This window comes from Crocodylus porosus, unplaced genomic scaffold (assembly GCF_001723895.1).
Source record: "Crocodylus porosus isolate Cpor-Errol unplaced genomic scaffold, CroPor_comp1, whole genome shotgun sequence".
NCBI classification, from domain to species: domain Eukaryota; kingdom Metazoa; phylum Chordata; order Crocodylia; family Crocodylidae; genus Crocodylus; species Crocodylus porosus.
The window spans coordinates 52,476,814-52,497,592 of NW_017728949.1; the positions used below are offsets into that span (position 1 = coordinate 52,476,814).

General features: G+C 48.3%; 1 long non-coding RNA gene across 1 annotated transcript; it reads left to right on the forward strand.

The window, feature by feature from the left end:
- Positions 1-880: 880 nt before the first annotated feature.
- On the forward strand, positions 881-9,031 carry LOC109322638. The gene is made up of 3 exons (XR_002104445.1): positions 881-891; positions 1,068-1,069; positions 8,891-9,031. It is a non-coding gene; the product is annotated as an uncharacterized LOC109322638 (long non-coding RNA).
- The last annotated feature ends 11,748 nt before the right edge of the window (positions 9,032-20,779 follow it).

A 20,779-nucleotide genomic window follows, 5' to 3' on the forward strand; every position in this document is an offset into this window, starting at 1 on the left:
GGACCTTGCAAAGGGCATAACTTGAAATGGGGGTGGGGATACACAGAGCAATGGAAAAGTGAATCTTTAACAGTTGGGGGTGCAGATCTGTGGCACCCCCACAGATCTTACCACAAAGTTCAGGTCTTTTAAAATTAGCTTGGGCAAAACCCTAAAAATGATATGATAGGGATTGATCTTGGGCTACAGTCATAGCTTCAATGGGTCAGGAGGGACCTAGACAGATCATCGAGTCCAACCCCCTGCCACGGGCAGGAAGGAGCACTGGGGATGGCAGGCGTCATAAGACCCCAGTCAGGTGCCTATCCAGTCTTGTCTTGAAGATGTCCAGGGAAGGTGAGAGCACCACCTCTCTGGGGGGCCTATGCACACACTGGCAAAACAAACCTTCCCATTCAGACTCTATGGAGCTATTCGGTTTTATACTCTGCTAACTCCAAGAAGACTTTGTCTCTTGTTTCCATCCGGGGGCCTTCACCATGCATTACAGCCTGTAAGGTAGAAAGGCGATGGTTGTTACAGGAAGATAACTACCTTGGTTTTCATTCTTGGATCAGGCAATTAAGTCTTGGCCCATCTTCGGATGTGGTTCCCAGGAGAAGGGGAGAAAGGGTGTGTTGGAAAAGGGTACTCCTTCTGCTGCTTCACCCAAAGCACAGATGACACGTAACCATTTGGAAACGTCTGCTAGAAGTGCAATGAAACACTGGAGAATCCTAAAGAATAAGAAGAAAATACTAAGCATGAGGGGAAACTGGCTGGATGGGGGTTGAATGAGAGTGGGGGTTGGATGAGAGTGGGGTTTGATGGACCTTTTCTTGCAATGGTCACTGGTTTTTATCTGCCCAAGTGTCTGATGATTTTTACCCTCCGGTGGCTCACGTGATCTGAGTCTGTGGTGACACAAAAGCCACCTTTGCCCTCCCACTGGCCTCATTGGGTGTCTCATTAGAGCAACTAAGGTGCACAAGGACATCTTCTCCCTAGCTGTTGCAGCCCCGCTTTGATTCTAGCTCGACCCAAACTCTAAACCCAACTGTCTGGCATCAGCATTTCTATTTGGGCAGCAGTGATGGAGATGACTGACTTCATGACTTATTTTCATCTACCTGATTCCTTCGAAGTGCTTCATTCTGCAGGTATTAACAACCATGTCTCCTTTTTAATGGTCTTGCTGTTCCACTAATCCAGCTGTCCTTTCCTGGGCATTTCTGCTGTCTGCTAGCTTCTTATGGGAATGTAGCTCTTATTTAACATCATTACAGACTGTCTTAACTCTAGCTAGAAACATTAATTCTGGTGAACATTAAATTAGATGTGGAAATAACTTCCAGCGAAGCATTGGATGCACTGCCAAGATTTGGCTAGATTTTTTGTTGTGAATCTGAAAAAGAGATGTATGGACTACAGGACTCATGAAAGAGCATTATTTGATTATGTTTTTGCCCAGTTGGTTGTGTGGCTTCAAAAAAAATAAATAATAGCAAACAAATGCACATCCCAATAAAGTTATGTTAGGTTTTGCTTTGCTTTGAAATGGAATAACATACCCTGAGGCCCCTAGCATATTAGTAAAACACCTCATTTATTTTTAATGGGAGAAAAATGTGTGTTGTTGTATACGGGATGATGCACCTCAACTTCTGCTCTGCCCCTTTTCAAAATCCTAGATCCACCCCTGTTACCACCTATGCTATCCCTCCTCTCTGGAGAAGCACAAAGATTGTGTTCACTCCAGGGCTAAGTAGCATTTAACAGCATTGGCCACATGGCCCAGGTACTTCCATTTGAGCCAGCTGTAATTTGGATACCTGGTCATTCAGGCTGGAGAGTTGGAGGCATTGCCAGATACATCACTCCCTCGTGTGCCGTTGGCTATAGAAACTGCAGTGCCTTAGGGTGAAGCTACACCTTACACTTAGGTCACATTAAATCTGTGGGATGTTAAGCTGTGTTAAAAGTTGGAACACTTTGTGAGCAGTCACATGGTAAGGGTTAATGCTGTTTTTTGCCAGCACTGATCTGACTGGCCCCTACAGGGATGGTGAGCAGGGGCATGGTTAGCATCCAGGACACCTGGGCTCGTTTACTGTTTTGGTGGGGGAGGAGGAGAGCTGGAAGTGGTGCACCCTGGGATACTGGAGGATTGCAAATTACTTGTTTTATCTCCATGGAGCAGACAGTTTTCATAGAATCATAGAAAATGAGGGTTGAAGGGATGTCAGGAGGTGACATCAAGTCCAACCCCCTGCTCCAAGCAGGACCAGCCCCAACTACATCATCCCAGCCAAGGCTTTGTCTACCCGGGTCTTGAAAAGCTCCAAGGATGGAGATTGCATCCCCTGTCTAGCTAACCTGCACCAGCGTTTCACTACCCCCCTAATGGAAAAGTTTTTCCTAATATCCAACTTCAACTTCCCTTGCTGCTACCTGAGCCCATTGCTCCTTGTCTTGTCGTCTGCCCCCCCGGAGAACAGCCCAGCTCCGTTCTCCATCCGTGACTTCAGTCATACAATAAGTCATGGGAACAGCTTGGATCGGAGTCCCGGATCCCAGGTTTATCCTCTAGATGACACAGCCTCCTAAATATAAGTCCATGGGCACATTGGCAGCACCGTAACACAAGGTTGGTCGTCTGCATTTCTCCAGGGGGCCATTCTGGTCGGCAGTGGAGGCCTCTGCAGAAAAAGGTGCTGGTTCTCACAAGCTCACCCCACACCTCGCGGTGTTGCAGGTCCTGAACTTCATCTCCTTCCATGTGTATTTTTTTTCTTCCTGGAAATGAGCCGCCTGTGTCTTTAACTCGGTGGGGGTTTATTTTTTTCCCTTCCACCCTGCATGAAACGAGCTTTCCTTGGGTAATTAATCTCACACGCTCACCACTCTCTGCCTGGGAATAACCCTGCCTGGATTTCCTGTTTAACTCTTCATTTCCTCCATTGGAGATAGCGAGGTTCTAAAATTAAGCCACAGGAATGGTCCCTCTGCTTCCATTTTCCGAAGCCGACCACACAGCGCTGAGAGACAGCGGCACTTACAGTTATCCAACCCCAGTTACGTTTATGAGAGCATTCATTTTTCCCCGGGGGGGATTAGGCCGGTAGGTGTTTCTGAGCAAAATGTTGATGGGCGAGCTGTAACACGAGCTGGAAATGCTGAATTGTGAGGGCGTCCGTATCAGATCTCCATCTACCCGCTCAAGTTCCTGCCTTCTGCAACTGAGTTCAGTCCATTACACTTCCTCTCTTTGTATGCTGTATGCTCCAGACACATTGTCAAGTGGTTTAAATTTATATCTCGGCTCCTACGACCAACATCCTTGGGGTGCCCGATGGAAAACGAAACTAGAGTGAGAATGAACCCAACTCAGACGGAGTGTCTGAGTGCAAGAAAAGAAGCCGTCTGGCCTGTGTGCTTTCAGGCCGTCCTCGTTTGAGCAGTCCAGATTAGATTGGATCAAATGAGATTACAGACAGAGAGAGGGAGAAGGATGGATGTCAGCATCTTGCCCTCCCCTAGGCACCTAATCACCCAGGAGGCAACTGCAAACAGAGGGAGGTGCTGAGCTTTGCAGGCTGAAAGATGCTACCGATGGATCCCAGTTTAAAACCCAGGATGCATATATGTGTTGCTGTCTTCTTGGCAAAATGCCGATGTTTGAGTTTTTCTGCAGCTGGAGATGGTGGTACCAGGTGGAGATGAACTGAAAAGTTGGTCCTACAGCCCTCAGAGGGATCTGTCATCTCCTGTGTTTCTGAACGCTTTCCATGTCGGACAGATTGGCAAAACTCAAAAAAACCTCCAAGGGAACTGGGGGCAAAATGTTTCTTATGAGCTTGTGGGGGAGAAAGGAGACGCGGATGCCAGGGTAGCTCTTTTGGTTGTCGTGGAAAAGCTTCAGCAAATTCATCAAGGGTTTCTGAATGGATGCGCCCCATTGCCTCTGCCAACATTGAGACTCGAACCAGAGAAGGGTGCCAGGCATTCATGGCATGTGGTTATTGCATGGAGATGGGGCCTAGGGCAGCTGGGCCAGATTCGAACCCATCTATTAGGAGCCTCAGTGGACATCGAGTCATCGAGTAGCCAGGTTGGAAGGGACCTCCAGCTCTTCCCTGATCTCCCAACCCCCTTCCTATGTCCCCTCCAGTGTTGCTGCTACTAGGTACATGCTCATCATTGCTCAAGTGTCCCACTGGGTTGGGATTGTTTCTTCCATCTGGCGCATTTTCCTAATATATACAAAATCAATGGTGGCTAAGTGCGACTGCTGTTGAGGCTCATTTGTAGCAATGCCTGATAAGAGCAACATCCACTTGCCAGCAACATTGCTCCTGGGAGCACTTTCCCTGACACGTGTCCCGGTGGCAATCCCTAGAACAGCAACAGCTGCTTAGGAGCAACATGACACCAGGGCACCAATGTGCTGCTACGAACAGATGTTTGCTGTACTGGGAGAGAGGGTGCAGGTATCCTGGCCTTTCTAACTCACCTATAAAAAAACAGGGATTTTGTTTGTTTGATTTGTTCTACGATGATAAACTGGACCAGTGGGTCTCAGTCTTTTTAGATAAAGATCCTGGTCGTTACACTCAAGGCAGCCCTTGAGAAATGCCGGCTCTTTGCTTGCAGTCATTTTTGGACTACAGAAAACTCCTAGAGCCATTCTTCTGCTCACAAGACCTCAGGAAGATCCTAGCAGGTCAGCAGGGTCATGGCATGCTTGAGTCCTATTTGCTGCCTCTGGGTTTATCTTGTGACTCACGGGTAGGTGTTGGCACCCCCGGTGCTCATCTTGTGCAGCACCCTGCAGCCTTTCGCTGGATCTCGTGGCACCCCAGGGTGCTGTGGCAGCCTGGTTGGGAATCACTGAACTAGACCAGGGTGCTCAATCCTTTCCCTACCTTGTCCATGGCACCTTGGGGAAGGGATGGCCATGGCACCATCCCTTCCCCATGGCACCTTGCCATCTGGTTCATCATTGGGGACGGCCCTTTCCCAGCATGCAGGACCAGGTGGAGGTGACGTGGGGTCCTGGGGCCCCAATTCTGGCATGCAGGGCTGGGCAGGGGCAGCATGGCCTGCCGAAATATTGAGCACCACTGACCTAGACAATGGAAGGGATTTTTCCCTCTTCAGTGGGGAGGAGAGCTAAAAATCCTCTCCCTCCATTTCCGACAGCTCAGCTACATTCCCCTTTTCAACCTTAGGAGACATGCTGTTGTATCCTGCTGGAGAGGTCAGCAAAGATGATCTTCTTGGACTTTCTGAAGTCCCAAAACCAAGGACACGATGCTGGCTGCAGCTCCGCGACGGGAAACATCCCGAGCAGATATAACACCTCGCAGCAGAGGCTGCAGGCGGTCCCAGACGGCGTTCCCAACCGAGCAAATCTATTTTTATTAAATGTGACCAAAGGGCTCCCTGAGCCCTAATCATCACGCCGGATCGACTGAGTCCCCAGCCTCAGCTGCCATCGCCCTGCGCAGCTGCATGACGAGATAGAGTTACATTTTTATAATGACTCAAATCTTTTCCCAAAGTCTTTAAGCATTTTTCACTGAGAGAGAGGGGGAGAGAAAACACACACACACACACACACACACACACACACCCCTCCTGCAAAATCCAGGCATCCACTTCGAGTTGTGTGTGGTCTTTTTGTCTTGCATTTCTGGCTCCTGTCAACACACGGCTTATTCCTTATGCTTGGATGGACTCCCATACCACAGTGAGCTGGCCAAGGACTGCGCACAACAAGAAAGTCACCTTCTCAGGGGCCAAAATAAATGCCTGCTTCCAGCTATCTGTCCCCAACCCTGACACTAATAGGGATAGAGGCCGTTCACCGTGTCTTCCTGAAGCCAGGCAGAAAGCAGTGCAGATTTGCACTGTATGGGCTAACTAAATCAGAGCTGCAGAAGCTTTTGGGGTGTCATAGCTTTAGGACAACAGCTCCTTAAAGGCATCCCTGAACGTGTTTGGATGCTGCTTCCATAACATGGATGCAACACAGCATTTGCTCCTGGCAGGTTATTACTAGGAGCCATTGACTGCATATAGATACAGAACGGACATCTACAACTGTATATGGCTTTCTCTTTCTCTTTAATGTATACATGGGCGTAGGAGCATGTAAGTATATATGCATATAAGACTGAGGGAGGATTTGATAACAGACTTCATAGGAAATGAGGGTGGAAGGGACCTCAGGAGGTCACATCTAGTCCAACCGTCTGCTTGAAGCAGGACCAGCCCCAACTACATCCTCCCAGACAAGGCTTTGTCCACTGGGTCTTCAACACCTCCAAGGGTGGAGAGTCCACCACCTCTCTGGGTAACCTGCTCCAGTGCTTTACTACCCTCCTAGTGAGAGTTTTTCCTAATATCCAACCTCAACTTCCCTTGCTGCAGCTTGAGCCCATTGCTCCTTGTCCTGTCATCTGCCCCCACTGAGACCAGTCCAGCTCCGTCCTCTTTGCAGCCCCCCTGCAGGGAGGTGAAGGCTGCTATCAAATCCCCCTCAGTCTTCTCTTCTGCAGACTCAGTCAGCTCATTTCCCTCGGCCTCTCCTCACCAGTCCTGTCCCCCAGCCCCCAACCATTTCCATTGCCCTCCACTGGACTCTCTCCAATGTGTCCACATCCTTTCTGTAGTAGGGGGCCACAGCTGGACACAGCACTCCAGATGTGGCCTCACCACTTGAGGTCTTCAAACACTTGAAGGAGGATTATGAAGAGGATGGGGATGGTCTTTTCTCTGTGGCCGTAGGGAAAGGACTAGGAGCCATGGCTTGAAATGGCAGCAGAGGCAATTTAGGGCAGAGATAAGGAAGAGCTGTCTGACTCTGAGGATGGTCAAGGGTGGGTCAGGCTGCCTAGACAATTGTGGAGGGTCCATCCCTGGAAATCTTCAAGAGCAGGCTGGACAGACACTTGACTGAGATGGTTTGGTCAGGAATGATCCTACCTTGAATAAGGGGCTGGATTAGATGATCCTGTGAGGTCCCTTCCCAGCCTACTTTCCTATGATCCTACATACTATATAGTGCATGTCTGTATGTGTGGTCTATGCATGCCCGGAGAAACCCCATTACGATCCATTTAACAACCTTTTTGTTGGGCACCTAATCACATTAGAGGGCCAGATGTGACTGAGATCAGAATCTGGTGATGTAACTCTTCAGAGTAAGCTCCAGGTCACGGTTGGGTATTTGGAAATGGGAATTAATGGCATAATTGTGCAACCCACACTCAATGGCACATTGCATAACTGGGCAAAATAAGAGTGACTGACATGCCAAGAGGGGTGAGGTCGGGTGTGACAGGGAAAGCAACAGACCACATCAGGCAATGCTGGCCAAGTGTCTACCCAGGGACGCCAAAATAAATCCTTTCTTCCACCATGTAAAGAGCGGATCTCTATGACCAGAGTCCAAAGTCAATGGAAATACTCCTGTTGACTTCACATGGCTTTGGATCATGTCCTAATTATGTAGCTACAAATGTCCTGCTGCTTTTGTAAGTCTGTTTTGTTGCAAAACAATCAGTCTGAAAGGCAGGTCCTAAATGAGTCATGGCATGCGTCCGATGCACTCTGCATTCACACAGTTGAATCTTTTAGCAGCTAATCAGATCCCTGTTTTTAACATCTTAATTTTTTTCAGTAAACACCAACTGTATAGAGCAGTGGTCTCCAAACTTTTTTGATTGCTCACCCCATCAGTAAAAAATTTTTGAGCACGCCCCCCCAATATATGAGTGAGGGCGCCACTGTCAGCCCCTCCGTGTTGTGGAGCTCCCACTCTTCCCTCAGGACGCCTCGCGTACTGTGGGTGCCAGTGTCAATCCGTATATTAAATATGAGTAAAGCTTAATTTCTTTCTTATTTTTTTAGATAAAAAATAGAAAGAAATAGAAGTTCTAATATTTTCTTCACGCACCCCAATGGATCGTCTTGTGCACCCCTGGGGTGCGTGCACCCCCACTTCGGAGACCACTGGTAAAGAGCAACATGTTGTTTTCTCCCCCGGCATCGCAGCAAATTGTTGGTCAATCTCTTTAAAGTCACCGTAGTTCACCAGCTCTCGAGACGGCTTCCAACATACGGGCAGATGGCAAAGTGTACCATTTGAACAATTAAAGATAAAAGCAAGTTTAGATGAGTCCAAAAATACTAAATTAGTGGGAAAAAACCCCTTTCTCTGTTTTCTGTGAAGATTTGTGGAGCAGCTGACCAAAATGTCAAAGCGAAACAGGTTTTGAGAGTTGTTGTTTTGGATCAACTAACTTGTTTCGGCCGCCCTTTCCTCAGATCAACATCTGTAACACATATTTCATCCAGGCAGGTCTCACTTGAGGACTTTGGTTCCCATTAGGGCCATGTCATGCCTTTTTGCTCAGGATACATAGGTTCAAATGTGCACTGGAGTTCACAGGGGACATGGCTCAGTGGGTTCAACACGGCAGAAAGACCCTCAGCTCTCGTTAGATCCAAGCAGTTGACTTTCTAAAAACAGCTTCCCAACACACTCCCAGGGCTGGAAAACATTCAACAGTTTGTCTCTCAGGTCGAAGCTTTTCAACAACACTTGGTGAGTTCAAAAGTGCTGCAACACAGGGAAACGTTTGCATTTCGGTCGAATGGGGGTGTCAACCTCCCTCCACCCTGGCACCAGGTCTGGATGGGCTGAATGGTGGCACTGGGCACAGCAGCCATCACTCACCCCTGCCCTTGACATGCATTGCCAATGGGTCTCCATACCCCAGATTTTTGGTGGCCCCCCCTCACCCTCACCTCCAAATTCCTGGACCCAGAGCCTATGGGTCATGGGATCATAGAGGATCATAGAGAAGTGGGGCTGGAAGGGACCTCTGGAGGTCACATCTAGTCCAACCCCCTGCCCAAGGCAGGATCAGCCCTATGCAAACCAGCTTATACAAATGCATCATCTAAACTCTTCCTGAGACTACCGTCAACCTTGACGCAACACAAGACATCACACCCTAACTGCCACAGGTAAAGCAGGGGAACCACGGCGGTTGATGTTCTGGCTTGGTGAGCCGAATCTGGGCCCCGGGGCCCATACGTTTGACATTTTGGTTAAGAACCCAATGACAAACCATGCATCTTTGTTCCCCAGATATCTACATGCTTATGAAGCATTCAGCAGAAAACGGCTTTTAAGCAGTTTCTTTAACACATTTCAAGGGGAAATACATCAGATCTGCACAAAACACTGAAAGTAGCAATCCTGCATTTGTAGCAGTGAGTTGGACCAGAGGAGCCATGAAGTCCCTTCCAAAACTATGTTTCTACTACTGTATGCTATCTTTTGTTGTTGCTGCAGTTTTTAGTCATCCAAACTGAAAATATTAGGGTTGAGAGACATTCTTCCCCTACCCCTATTTTTCCAGCTATGCAGAACAGAAATATTTCAGTGGTCAGTTCCAAGAAACAAAGAACATTTTGGGGAGGAGAGTCCATGTTTTGGTGCTTGTCAGTGGAACAAAAAAATAAAAAAGATCACGAAAGAAAAAGAAAAGGAATTGGCATGGGGAAAAATCATGTCTTAAATGAGCACAAGCAGAGTAAATGGAAATAGCAAATATGCTGTAGCCATGGGACAATTTCCAGGAGCTCGCACAGAAATGTCATTCAGCTCTTTTGCTGGGGCCCAAAGGTTCAGAGGTGCAAACCCTTCATGGATATAGAGGAGGGTAGTAAAATACTGGAACAAATTACCCAGAGAGGTGGTGCAATCTCCATCCTTGGAGGTGTTTAAGACCCAGGTAGACAAAGCCCTGGCTGGGATGATGTAGTTGGGGCTGGTCCTACCTTTAGCAGGGGCTGGACTAGATGTGACCTCCTGAGCTCCCTTCCGCCCTCATTTTCTATGATATTGTGATATGTGGAGTTGTGCTGGTAGGTGTTGCTCATTAAAGCCGATCACGTGCTCGGCATATGTTGGGGGCACAGGAGGAGCTACCGGAGTGGCTGGGATGGAGACGATAACTCCTTCTGGAGGAGAAACTTGAGACTTTTGATTTTTGCTGTTATTATTGGAGTGGCCAAACTCAGCCACAAGACCTGGCCCAATCCCTCAGCGAAAGGAGGAGGAAACGGGCCTCAGATGACTGCAGAAGCGTGGTGGTGTTTGAAAGGGACACGAACAGAATCCGGATGCGTGTTTGCAAAGCTCCCCTGCACATCGAACTCCCTTCGGCCCTTTGAAAAACCTGCCTTGGCGCGTCTGCCTTCTCCATTCACTCATCCACCTCCTACAATTCCCATCGTCTCCGTATCTGAAAAGCGATACGATCAAGGGTTGGAGGGGGGAAGGAAACCAATGAGATATGTGTATTTCTTTGGACAATGGGTCTTCAGAGGCTGCGTTTTTAAACTAGACTCTTAAAAAAAAACCCAAACAAAAACCCAAGCTAAACCCCATGTCTGTAATGCAGGCAAAATACAGCACTAAATCTAAAGGCTTTCACTACATGAGAGAAGTCAGATGTTAAACAATCACAGCCTGCTTCCCCCAGCCAAACAAAAGCCAACTGAATTTATATGGACTATGCACCTGTATCCATTATTCTCTGTCCTGCGCCCAGTGAAAATGAATATCACGTTGTGCGGAAAGACCCTGACGGGCTACAATTACTCAACAGGCACCGTCCTAAATCTATCGGCCGTAACTGGCTTGTGAGCCTGTGGGCCTAATGCTCCCAAATGGCTCCTCACGCACGTTTATTCCCGTTGATAGATTTCATCCACTTTGCTTACAATGGCTGAATTATCGGCGGGAGATTAATAGCCGCGAAGAGGCGTCTTTCCTGGTTGCCGAGCACTACGTTAAATGGGACATGCGATGCTGACACCATAAAACCGTGCAGGAAGCTCTGTGCTGGGATAATTTTGTAGGCTGCACGAGAAGTTGGTTCCTCGCACTCACTGCATTGCTGTTTTCTGTCATCAGCAATTTTGGGCCCATCCTCTTGGCTAATTGAACTCAGAGAACGTTCTGGGTTTTAGTGGAGTATTTGAGATCCCTGAATACAGTCCAACTATGCTGACTGGTGCCAGCTCTTTGGGCTCGGGCCTTGGACTGGAACATGGTAGTTACCATTAAAATGCAAGTGGAGACCTGAGCTGCTCTGGGAAATGGGTGGGTTTTTTTCCTGTAGAGTTCCTCAATTTCTAGCTGATCTGATGTGATTTTTTTGGGTGATCTTTCAAAATGTGGATTCAAAATGTTTTAGTTTTGCTTCAAATGTTGGGCTGTAGAAAAATGAAAATCTGGTGTTTTAGTTTTGGTAGGTGTCAGCTCCCATTTTTTATTTTTTCCTTTAAAATGCAAATGGAAATAAGGGAAAATATTTTCATTAAAAAAGAGCTTGTTTTCCACTGGAAAAGGGAGGAAAAAAATTCACAATGTTTTTTAAAGAAGTCAGAGATCTTCTTTTCATCTGCCAGTCTGTACTGAGCTACTATCATACAGGGCAAGGGAGACCTTTCTGCACAGTGCTTGTACAGCACCTTGCACACTGGGTTTCTGTTCCAGGATGGGGGCTTGTAGGCAACAATGAATGACAAACAATACACAACAAGAACTTTGCCACTGAGGGGACCCATCAGTATCAAAATCCCAGCCACCATCATCTCTGTGCCCATGGATATATATGCAGGGGTGCTGGTTGTAGCTGCGTTGGTCTACGGACATAGGCAGACAAGGCTCTGTGGGTAAATCCGATATCTTTTATTGGACCAACTCAAATAGTTGGAACTATTTGAAATATCTGATATCTTTTATTAGATATCTTTTATTAGACCAACTCAAATAGTTGGAACTACTTCAAATACTTCCAACTATTTGAATTGGTCTAATAAAAGATATCAGATTTACCCAAAACCTTATCTGCCATGGATAGCTCTCTCTCTCTCTCTCTCTCTCTCTCTCTCTCTCTCTCTCTCTCTCTCTCTCTCTCTAAATAAATAAATAAATAAATAAATATATTACCTGTCCTTATGATACCTAGGAGGATGCTCACTGAGTGGTGCAAGGCTGTCCATATAATTATAGAAAAATAGGGCCCTGAGGAGCTCACATCTATTCTAACCCCCTTTCCTCCAGGCAGGATCATCCCTGTCTAAACCATCCCAAAGAAGTTGTCCAACCTGTCCCCAAATACATCCAAGGATGAAGATCCCACCACCTCTTTGGCAGCTTGCTCCAATGCTGAACCACCCTCATAGAGAGAAGTTCTTTTTAATCTCCAGCTTAAAATCCCCCCATTTCAGTTTAAGACCATTGCTTCTAGTCCTGTTGTCTGCAGCAGCAGACAATCAGTTCATCTCCATCCTCCTTATAACCATCCTTCATGCATTTGTTCTAAACTGTTTCTCCAGATTAACCCATCCCAGTTCTTCCAGCCATAAGAGGCATTTAGGGTGAGAAAAATGTCAATCTGTATTAAAGTATGCATATATTCATGGTCCATATGTCTGGCTCTTTTGTGGTGCCACGCTTTGATGGCCTTGCTTTTCATGCCTATTCCAAACAGAATTGGAAATCAGCATCAGCAATGAGAAAAAGGTGGATATATTGGTGGTCTCCAATCAGTTCCCAAAAGTCAGATCTTGATGGTCTAAAGCTAAACACCCAAACAGGCCACTTCATTGATATCTTTAAACCCAGGGATCCAGGCTGCTCTATCTGACCATTTTTTAATTGGATCTCCAAAGTTAAGTTGAAGAGATGCTTTTGCTGGGCATCAAGTGGTGGGCAAGGTGGAGATGACACAGCCATTGCTGGCTGTCTGTCCTGGAGATATGAAAAGGACTTCAGGTCTCCAGCTGCTGACCGAGTATCTGTTTTGCAGCTCTAGATTTGCCCACCTGCAAACTCATTAAAAACCACATCGCAGAGGAACTCCGGATCACGTGCGTGCACGTGCGTGCACGTGTGTCCGCAAAGCATTGGGAGGAGGAGAGCGGAACATGGTCCATTTTTTAAGAGCTGGTGTTTTCACTTATGCAAGTGTTTTTTGTTCCCCAATGTGGGGACGGGATGTTTCTTAGCGGCTGCTGCAGAGAAGAAAAGGGCCATTGTCTGGTGAGAGGCTTCGTTACTAATCTACTCTGATGCATTTTAATTCATTTTAATGACTCTGCCTCCTGTCAGCCCTTTCATTCATTAAAGGGGTTTGTTAAAGAGATTAAGTAGAAGGGGAACATGAGCCTTGAAACGCTCAATCTCTCCGTCCTTCTGCCCCCAAGATTAATATCACACACGCGCGCGCGCGCGCACACACACACACACACACACACACACACACACACACACACACACACACAGAGGCATTTTCTGTAAAATGCATAAATGCATGACAGGCTATTTTAGAGCAGAGGCAAGAGGAGGGTAATGAGACTTGCTTCGTTATTTCACTGGTGGGGTCAGGAGGTGACAGTGTAGCTCTGATGTCACTCTGAGTACACTGCCACCCATGTGCCCCAGAGCACTTTGGGTAAACACAGTTTGTTAGAGATATCAGGGTAGGAAAACATAAGCCGTCAGCCCCAACAGCCTCCCCCCCCTTCCCCTGTTCCTGCAAAATGAGGGAGCCTAAACATAGCTCCCCCACAACCCCTTGAAAAATAAATATACCATGTAACTGATACACCAAAAGACTTTGCATTGAGCCCTGGGGAGGAGGACTAAGAGAGCTTCCCAGATTATACCCACAGGTCCCAAAGTGCTTCACAAGAACTAATCAGAGACTTATAGAAAATGCAGGTTGCAGGGACCTCAGGGGGTCACATCCAGTCCAACCCCTTGCTCAAGGCAGGACCAGCCCCACCTACATCATCCCAGCCAAGGCTTTGTCTACCCGGGTCTTCAAAACCTCCAAGGATGGAGATTGCACCAGCACTCTGGAGAGCCTGCGCCAGTGCTTCACCACCCTCCTCGTGAGAAAGTGCTTCCTAATATCCAACCTCAACTTCCCTTGCTGCAGCTTGAACTTGAACTAATGGAGGACGGAGACCTCAGGACACGTCGTGGTAAGATGGGCAAGCAGGCACCCATTGGACAGGGATGCTGGCCGGGTGCAGGGATGTGACACGGGTCACTCCAGCAGTGCAGTGACCAGGAGCACCCCAACACGGATCTCCAGAGTTCGTTCTACTTCCAGGACCTGGTCCAAAACCCAAGGAGCTCACTGGCAATCGTTCCTTTAGGTTACCGTAGATTTCAAAGACAGTCCCTAGAACCAACACGGGTTTTTTTTCTAGGACCAATAATAATTTTAAGGATAGGAACAGACCTAGAAGTTCATAGTAGGATTATAAAACTGGGTTGCTTCAATAGCAAGAGACTGGCCCTGATGGCCCGGGGGTAAATTCCAGTTATAGGACCTATGATCCTCAGCACCCCACTTATATACCTCCTGGTATGTCAGAGCCATAGAGGTAGCCCAGGTTTTACATGATGCACTGATGCGAAGTAGCAGAAGCAGTCCTATCATGTTCAACACCCATCTACCCATCTACATGAGGAGTCGTTTTTAATAGGCTCGAATGTACTTTACTACAGGCCCCTTTTAAGCAAGATATCCTGTTATCCACATGACCGTCGGCTCTAACTCTTATACTCTTCTCACTCTTGGAGGTGGGAAGCTAATGCCTATAGGGTGAGAAGACAGGTCCTCAAGGAAAGACCTGCTTTCTGATTGCATTTCTGGACTGCAGTTGATGTTTCAAAGACAAACCGACCCTGACGTGGAGCATGAAAGCTTGGTGCCTTTGGTGAACCGAATGCAACGAGCTGAACACAAGAGCGCATCCTCTAGGTCAGTGATTTTCAACCAGGGTGCCACTTCACCCAAGACCCACGTAAGAGTGCCCTAGGATGCCCAACAATACTAATTACATCAGGTGAGTAAAAAGCTACACACGATTCACAAGATAAAACTAGAGCTTTCCAATAGGAAGCCAGAAGGTCACACGTATTCTGACGTGTTTTGTTTTACTTTAATTTTATGCAACAGAAGACTTTTCATAAAATGTTCCCACAGCCAAAACATGAGGGGTAGCTTGGGTCTAACAAGGGGTGTCTTGCCTCTAAAAAAAACATTGAGAACAGTGCTCCAGGTTTTGTCTTAGCTTGGAAGACATCCAAGGGACCCGTTGTGTGGACAGAACAGCAATGTCCTATGGGAGCCGAGTCTAAACAAGCGTGTTCCTCCACGTCCAGGTGTGCAGACTGATGACAAGCTGTTTTTGCCGGCTGCCATGTTTTGTGGGTGGGCGGTGGGTCAGCCAGGCTTGGAAAGAGAGGAGAGTCATGTATTTTCCATTGCAAGCTCTCCAGCTTCCATTATATAAATGTCATCTGAAATGCAAGCTGACCTCCTCCTTTCATGGAAATAGCTAAAGCTATTTAGTAATAGGGATTAATAGTCTTTTCAGAGCCCCATGGCATTTGTAGAGAATTAGACTTCATCTTCAACATAAGATGATAAGTGGACAATGCATTTACAGTGGACAATAAGGGGGATATGAACCAGCAGTGTGCCCTTGTTGCCAAGAAGGAGAACGGCATCTGGGGCTGCAAGGGTGGGAGCGGTGCCAGCAGACGGAGGGCAGTGATCCTTCCCCTCTATTCAGCACTGGGGAGGCCACATCTGGAGTTCGGTGTCCAGCTGTGGGCCCCCACTGCAGAAAGGATGTGGGCACATTGGAGAGAGTCCAGTGGAGGGCAATGGAAACGGTTCGGGGGGCTGGGGGACAGGACTGGTGAGGGGAGGCTGAGGGAAATGGGCTGATTGAGTCTGCAGAAGAGAAGACCGAGGGGGTCTGAATAGCAGCTTCACCTCCCTGCAGGGGGGCTGCAAAGGGGATGGAGCTGGGCTGGTCTCAGTGGGGGCAGATGACAGGACAAGGAGCAATGGGCTCAGGTTGCAGCAAGGGAAGTTGAGGCTGAATATTAGGAAAAACTTTCTCGTGAGGAGGGTGGTGAAGCACTGCAACAGGTTACCCAGGGAGGTGGTGGGACCTCCATCCTTGGAGGTTTTTAAGGCCTGGCTAAAAGCCTTGTCTGGGATGAGGCAGTTGGGGCTGGTCCTGCTTGGAGCAGGGGTTGGACCAAATGCAACCTCCTGAGCTCCCTTCAACCATCATTTTCTCTGATTCAACCCTCCGTTCAGTTTCGACATGAGGTGATCTAACCCCCAACTCCTGTCTTGAACAATCCTCAAGATTTTAAAAGAGGAATTGGGGTAGATTTTCCATAGCTTTCAAAGGAATAAAGCAGATGTATCAGATTCACCCCACCACCAGACTAGATCTGGTTTGCCTGGGGTCAGATCGGGACGCAGCAGTGGAGAGGTGAGCGGTGACTGTCAGGGTGGACTGGGCAGCGGAGGCTGAGGGGCAGCGGGGCAAGAGGCAGGGGCGATGGACCAACAGCAGTGGGGGCCAAGGGACTGTGGGTCAATCGGGGCAGCGCCAGGGCAAGTGGCACTATCTGTTTGACACCCCTGGAATAAGGATTAGCGGCATCTTTGGACTGCCGAGGACTCCAGCCACAGAACAAGCACCTGTTGTACCCGATGCTAAACAGACCCAGTAAGGAATAGCAGATCAGACCCAAACAGCTCGCAACCTCCGTACGAGCCAACAGACAGTCAGACGTGAGATGGACTCATGCGAGGAAACAAGGGGAAGAGCTGGGCGGTGATCTTGGTAGGCCGCCTGCCTTGCATTACAGGATAGATACATCTCAGAGCCCCAGATATCTTTGGAAATGCCAGCCTCTAAAGGATCCCGGTACAACCCTGGAGTTTAGAGCAAGTGCCATAGAAAGTTATTATTCCCAACCGGCTTCATCGCTATTATATTCAGTAGGACTTTCCCACAAGGGTTTATCCTTTTGCTGTCTCAACTGGGAGATCTGGGAAGGCAGAAGGAGAGAGACAAAGGAGGAGACAAAACACAGTCACAAGTTGTTCGGCCCCGTTCCAAGATGCCCTGTCTCCCTGCAGCTGAGATGCTTCTGAAATCCATGGTTGCTAACTAGCATTCGTCAGTCCAGGCCACAGTAATTTACTGGTAGTGATTTTCCACTTCCAGCTGCTGACCTCCTAACCCAAGAGGTTAAGACAGCTTTTATTCATGCTACTGAACTTGGCATCGAAACATTAATGTCATGGTTCTGCCTTCTCCTCCTTTTCTTTTTTCCAGGGAGGCTTATAGACGGGAATGTTTTCCATGGAGACTAGGGGGGAATATGGCCAGTGGCTGGTCTTCTCCAGAGCATGGCATCTCCACCATGGCAAGTTGGTTATGCACAAACTCCTGACCAGCCCACCACCCTTCATCAGGTGTTACCTGGCACTGTGAGGAGTGGAGACGCTCTTCCCTTTTTGCACACGGTGGGGTTGAAAGGGATTTCCCTTTGGAAAGGACCTTAACTTACAAAAAACCATGACTTGCTCCACTTCTGGCCAACTCAAATCTCGTGTGTCCTAGGCTTGGGCTGTTCCCTTGATTCTCCCAGTGTGCTCAAGACTGTGAAGAACCGTTGGCCAACCGACTCAAACGACTTCCATAGAAACACATCCAACAGTCAAGGGAGTGAGAGGTTTTTTCATCCAAAGCTTGAGACTTTTCTGCATGCAAAGATGAATCCATCTTTGGATTCATCCAGCCAGGCAGTGGTAACCAAGACAGGGGTATTCAGAGGAGTTTTGGCAACTAACTTCCATGGATTACAATGGGAAGGAGCCACCCATGTATCTCTGGACCTATGTTTCCAATGAATTACCATTCAAGCACCCTGGAGGATGTCTATTCTTGTCTACAAGCTCTTTTAAGGTGGAGAGAAGAGCCAGCTGCTCCAATCATTTTTGGCTTTTGTTGGTTTTGTCTCTATTCTCATCTCAGTCCTGGACAAAAGTCCTAGGCTCCATCATATCTGATCTTCGGTATGACTTAGGTACCTCTCTGGTGCTGCAGAATAGCTAAACTGTGAGCAATGCAGATGCTTCACCCATGCCGTGAAGGACAAACTATCAGAGGAGACTAAAATCAAAAGTTTAATCTGGGCATATCCCTGGGTTCTTGGGACAGTCAACCCAGGTCTATAATTCCCAGAAAACTTTTATCTCCACAGTGGCCTTAGCCAGATTTGGACAAGCCTTCTGGGGCTGGTTTTGTTCAGCAGCTTCATCAATGACCTGGAAGATGGGATGCAGCGCACCCCCAGCAAGCTTGCAGATGACACCAAGCTGGGGGAGTCATAGTTATGCTGCAGGGCTGGACTAGGATTCAGAGAGACCTAGACAAGTTGGATCAAAAGAAATCTCCCGAGGTTCAACAAGGACAAGTGCAAAGTCCTGTACTGTGGAGGGAGCGATCACTCGCACCGGGGCAGGTGGGGGGGACGGGCTGGGCAGCAGCTCTGCAGAAAAGGACCTGGGGGGGACAGGGGACAAAAAGCTGAACAGGAGCCAGCAGTGCGCCCTTGGTGCCAGGAAGGCGACCGGCATCCCGGGCTGCATCGGGAGGACCATTACCGGCAGATCGAGGGAGGAGATTCTTCCCCTCTATTCAGCACTGGGGAGGCCGCGTCTGGAGTCCTGTGTCCTGTTTTGAGCCCCCCACTACAGAAAGGATGTGGGCATGTTGGAGAGAGTCCAGTGGAGGGCAGCACAAAAGTTTGTGGGTCTGGGGGACAGGACTTGGGAGGGGAGGCTGAGGGAAAGGGCTGCAGAAGAGAAGACCGAGGGGGATTGAATAGCAGCCTTCACCTCCCTGCCGGGGGCTGCACAGAGGATGGAGCCGGGCTGGTCTCAGTGGGGGCAGATGACAGGACAAGGAGCAATGGGCTCAAGCTGCAGCAAGGGAAGTTAAAGTTGGATATTAGGAAAATCTTTCTCACCAGGAGGGTGGTGAAGCTCTGGAACGGGTTACCCAGAGAGGTCGCGGAGGTGTTTAAGACCTGGGTAGACAAACCCTTGTCTGCGAGCAGGGAGTTGGACTAGATGTGACCTCCCGAGCTCCCTTCCACCCTCATTTCTATGATTCTTTGGTTCTGACTAGGTTGCTGCATCTGCTTGTTTTGTCTACGTCACAGCAGCAGAATATGATGCTTCCCCTCCTGTGCAGCTGCTCGGCTTTGTGTTTTATTCAGTCGTGCTTATTTCTGTGGCCTGGAGAGCTCTCTGGAGGAGAATTCCCAACCCCACCTAACCGTCTGCAGCATTGCAAAACCACCGCTTGCACAACAGTGCAGCTGTCAGTGGAAGCAAGAAGCCAAATAACCATCACAGAAAAGGCCTAGGAAATTCACAGGGAACTACAGAGAAGAGAAGCCATGGTCTGTGCTGAGCCTGGATGAGCAAGGCAAAGGATCCTTGGTGGTGATGCTCTGACCAGGACTTTGGACCTGCTCCAAAGAAAGACGGTGTCTTCTGGAGACACAATAGGTCAGTGAAGGAGTTTGGTTTGTTTTTCCCTGGCATTTCAGTGTCAGCTAGGTGAGTCCCATGGGAAGTGTACTCACATCTCCTTGCAAACAAACAGGTAGGCCCTCCTCCCAGGGAAGGGGAGCCCTTTTTCAGAACTGGATGCCAGGGGCAAGTCACATCTTGAAGGTCATCTGCAGCCCTGTGTTTTGGGATGATGGCCAGCAAGGAACAGACAGAGCGCCAGACTCCTCTGGACAGCACTGTATTTTCTGTAATACAACCTGCATTTTGTCCCCAAAACCCATTTTGTTCAGCAGCTGGAAATGTAGCGAGTCATATATGCAAGAAATACAGTCAGAGCAGTTCCTGCTCCTTACCCAGCTAAATTGAAAGTAAATCCCACGTGGACTTAGAGGGATAAGAACAATGATCAGGCTCAGCTCCCCATCCGCTGCTACAGGTATTTGCTACAAGGGGTGATCTTTGCCTCCAAATCCTGCCTTTCAGAAAGAAGGCACAGCTTTTATTCCAGGGCGTGTTGTGTGTGAGAAGTTACAGGATGTGGCTCACCAAAGCCATTCCAGCCCAGGCCATCCCACACGCTGGGTAGCTCATAACTGTGGCGTTGCACGCACGTGCCAACCACCGTATTGTCTCATATCAAACTTGGAGCCAGAGTTGGTTGGTCAAGGGCTGAAGGCCTCAGTCTTCACAGCTGGAGCTAAAGAACCAGGCTCTGGGTCTGGAAACTGTCACGGTCATCCCCAGACTCACCGATGACTTCCCTATTTGCTGGAAGACTGACCTTGTGTGCAGGGATTGCTGACGATGAGGGCTGCACAGACAACCAATACACTAGGCAAAGAGTTTGCTGGTTGGGTAGCTCTTGGCGTATTGATAAGACTCGGACTCTATTACACCCGTTGGGTGTCTAAGTGGATTTAGGCACCGAAGTGCAATTCTATTCCACTTTGTTCAAATCCACTAATGCTCCTGTTTCCTAACGCACCATCATTTGACCCTTAAGATGAAGTCACCAAATAGTGCAGAGGAAGAGGACCCAACCGGCCTTGGCACGAACTGCTTTTCAGGGCAGAGTAGAGTTGAACTGCACTTAAGCCCCTCTGTCCAGTTCAATGCCTAAAGGTGGAATAGACCTTTAATGACCTGAATGCCCTTTTGTAGTTAGTTCATTGCTATAATATGCTATGGCCCTTTTGACCAGTTGTTCCCAGAAGCCTCTAAGCCAGGCTCAGAACCGCGCATCTCATAGATTTCATAGATTTCATAGACATCAGGGCTGGAAGGGA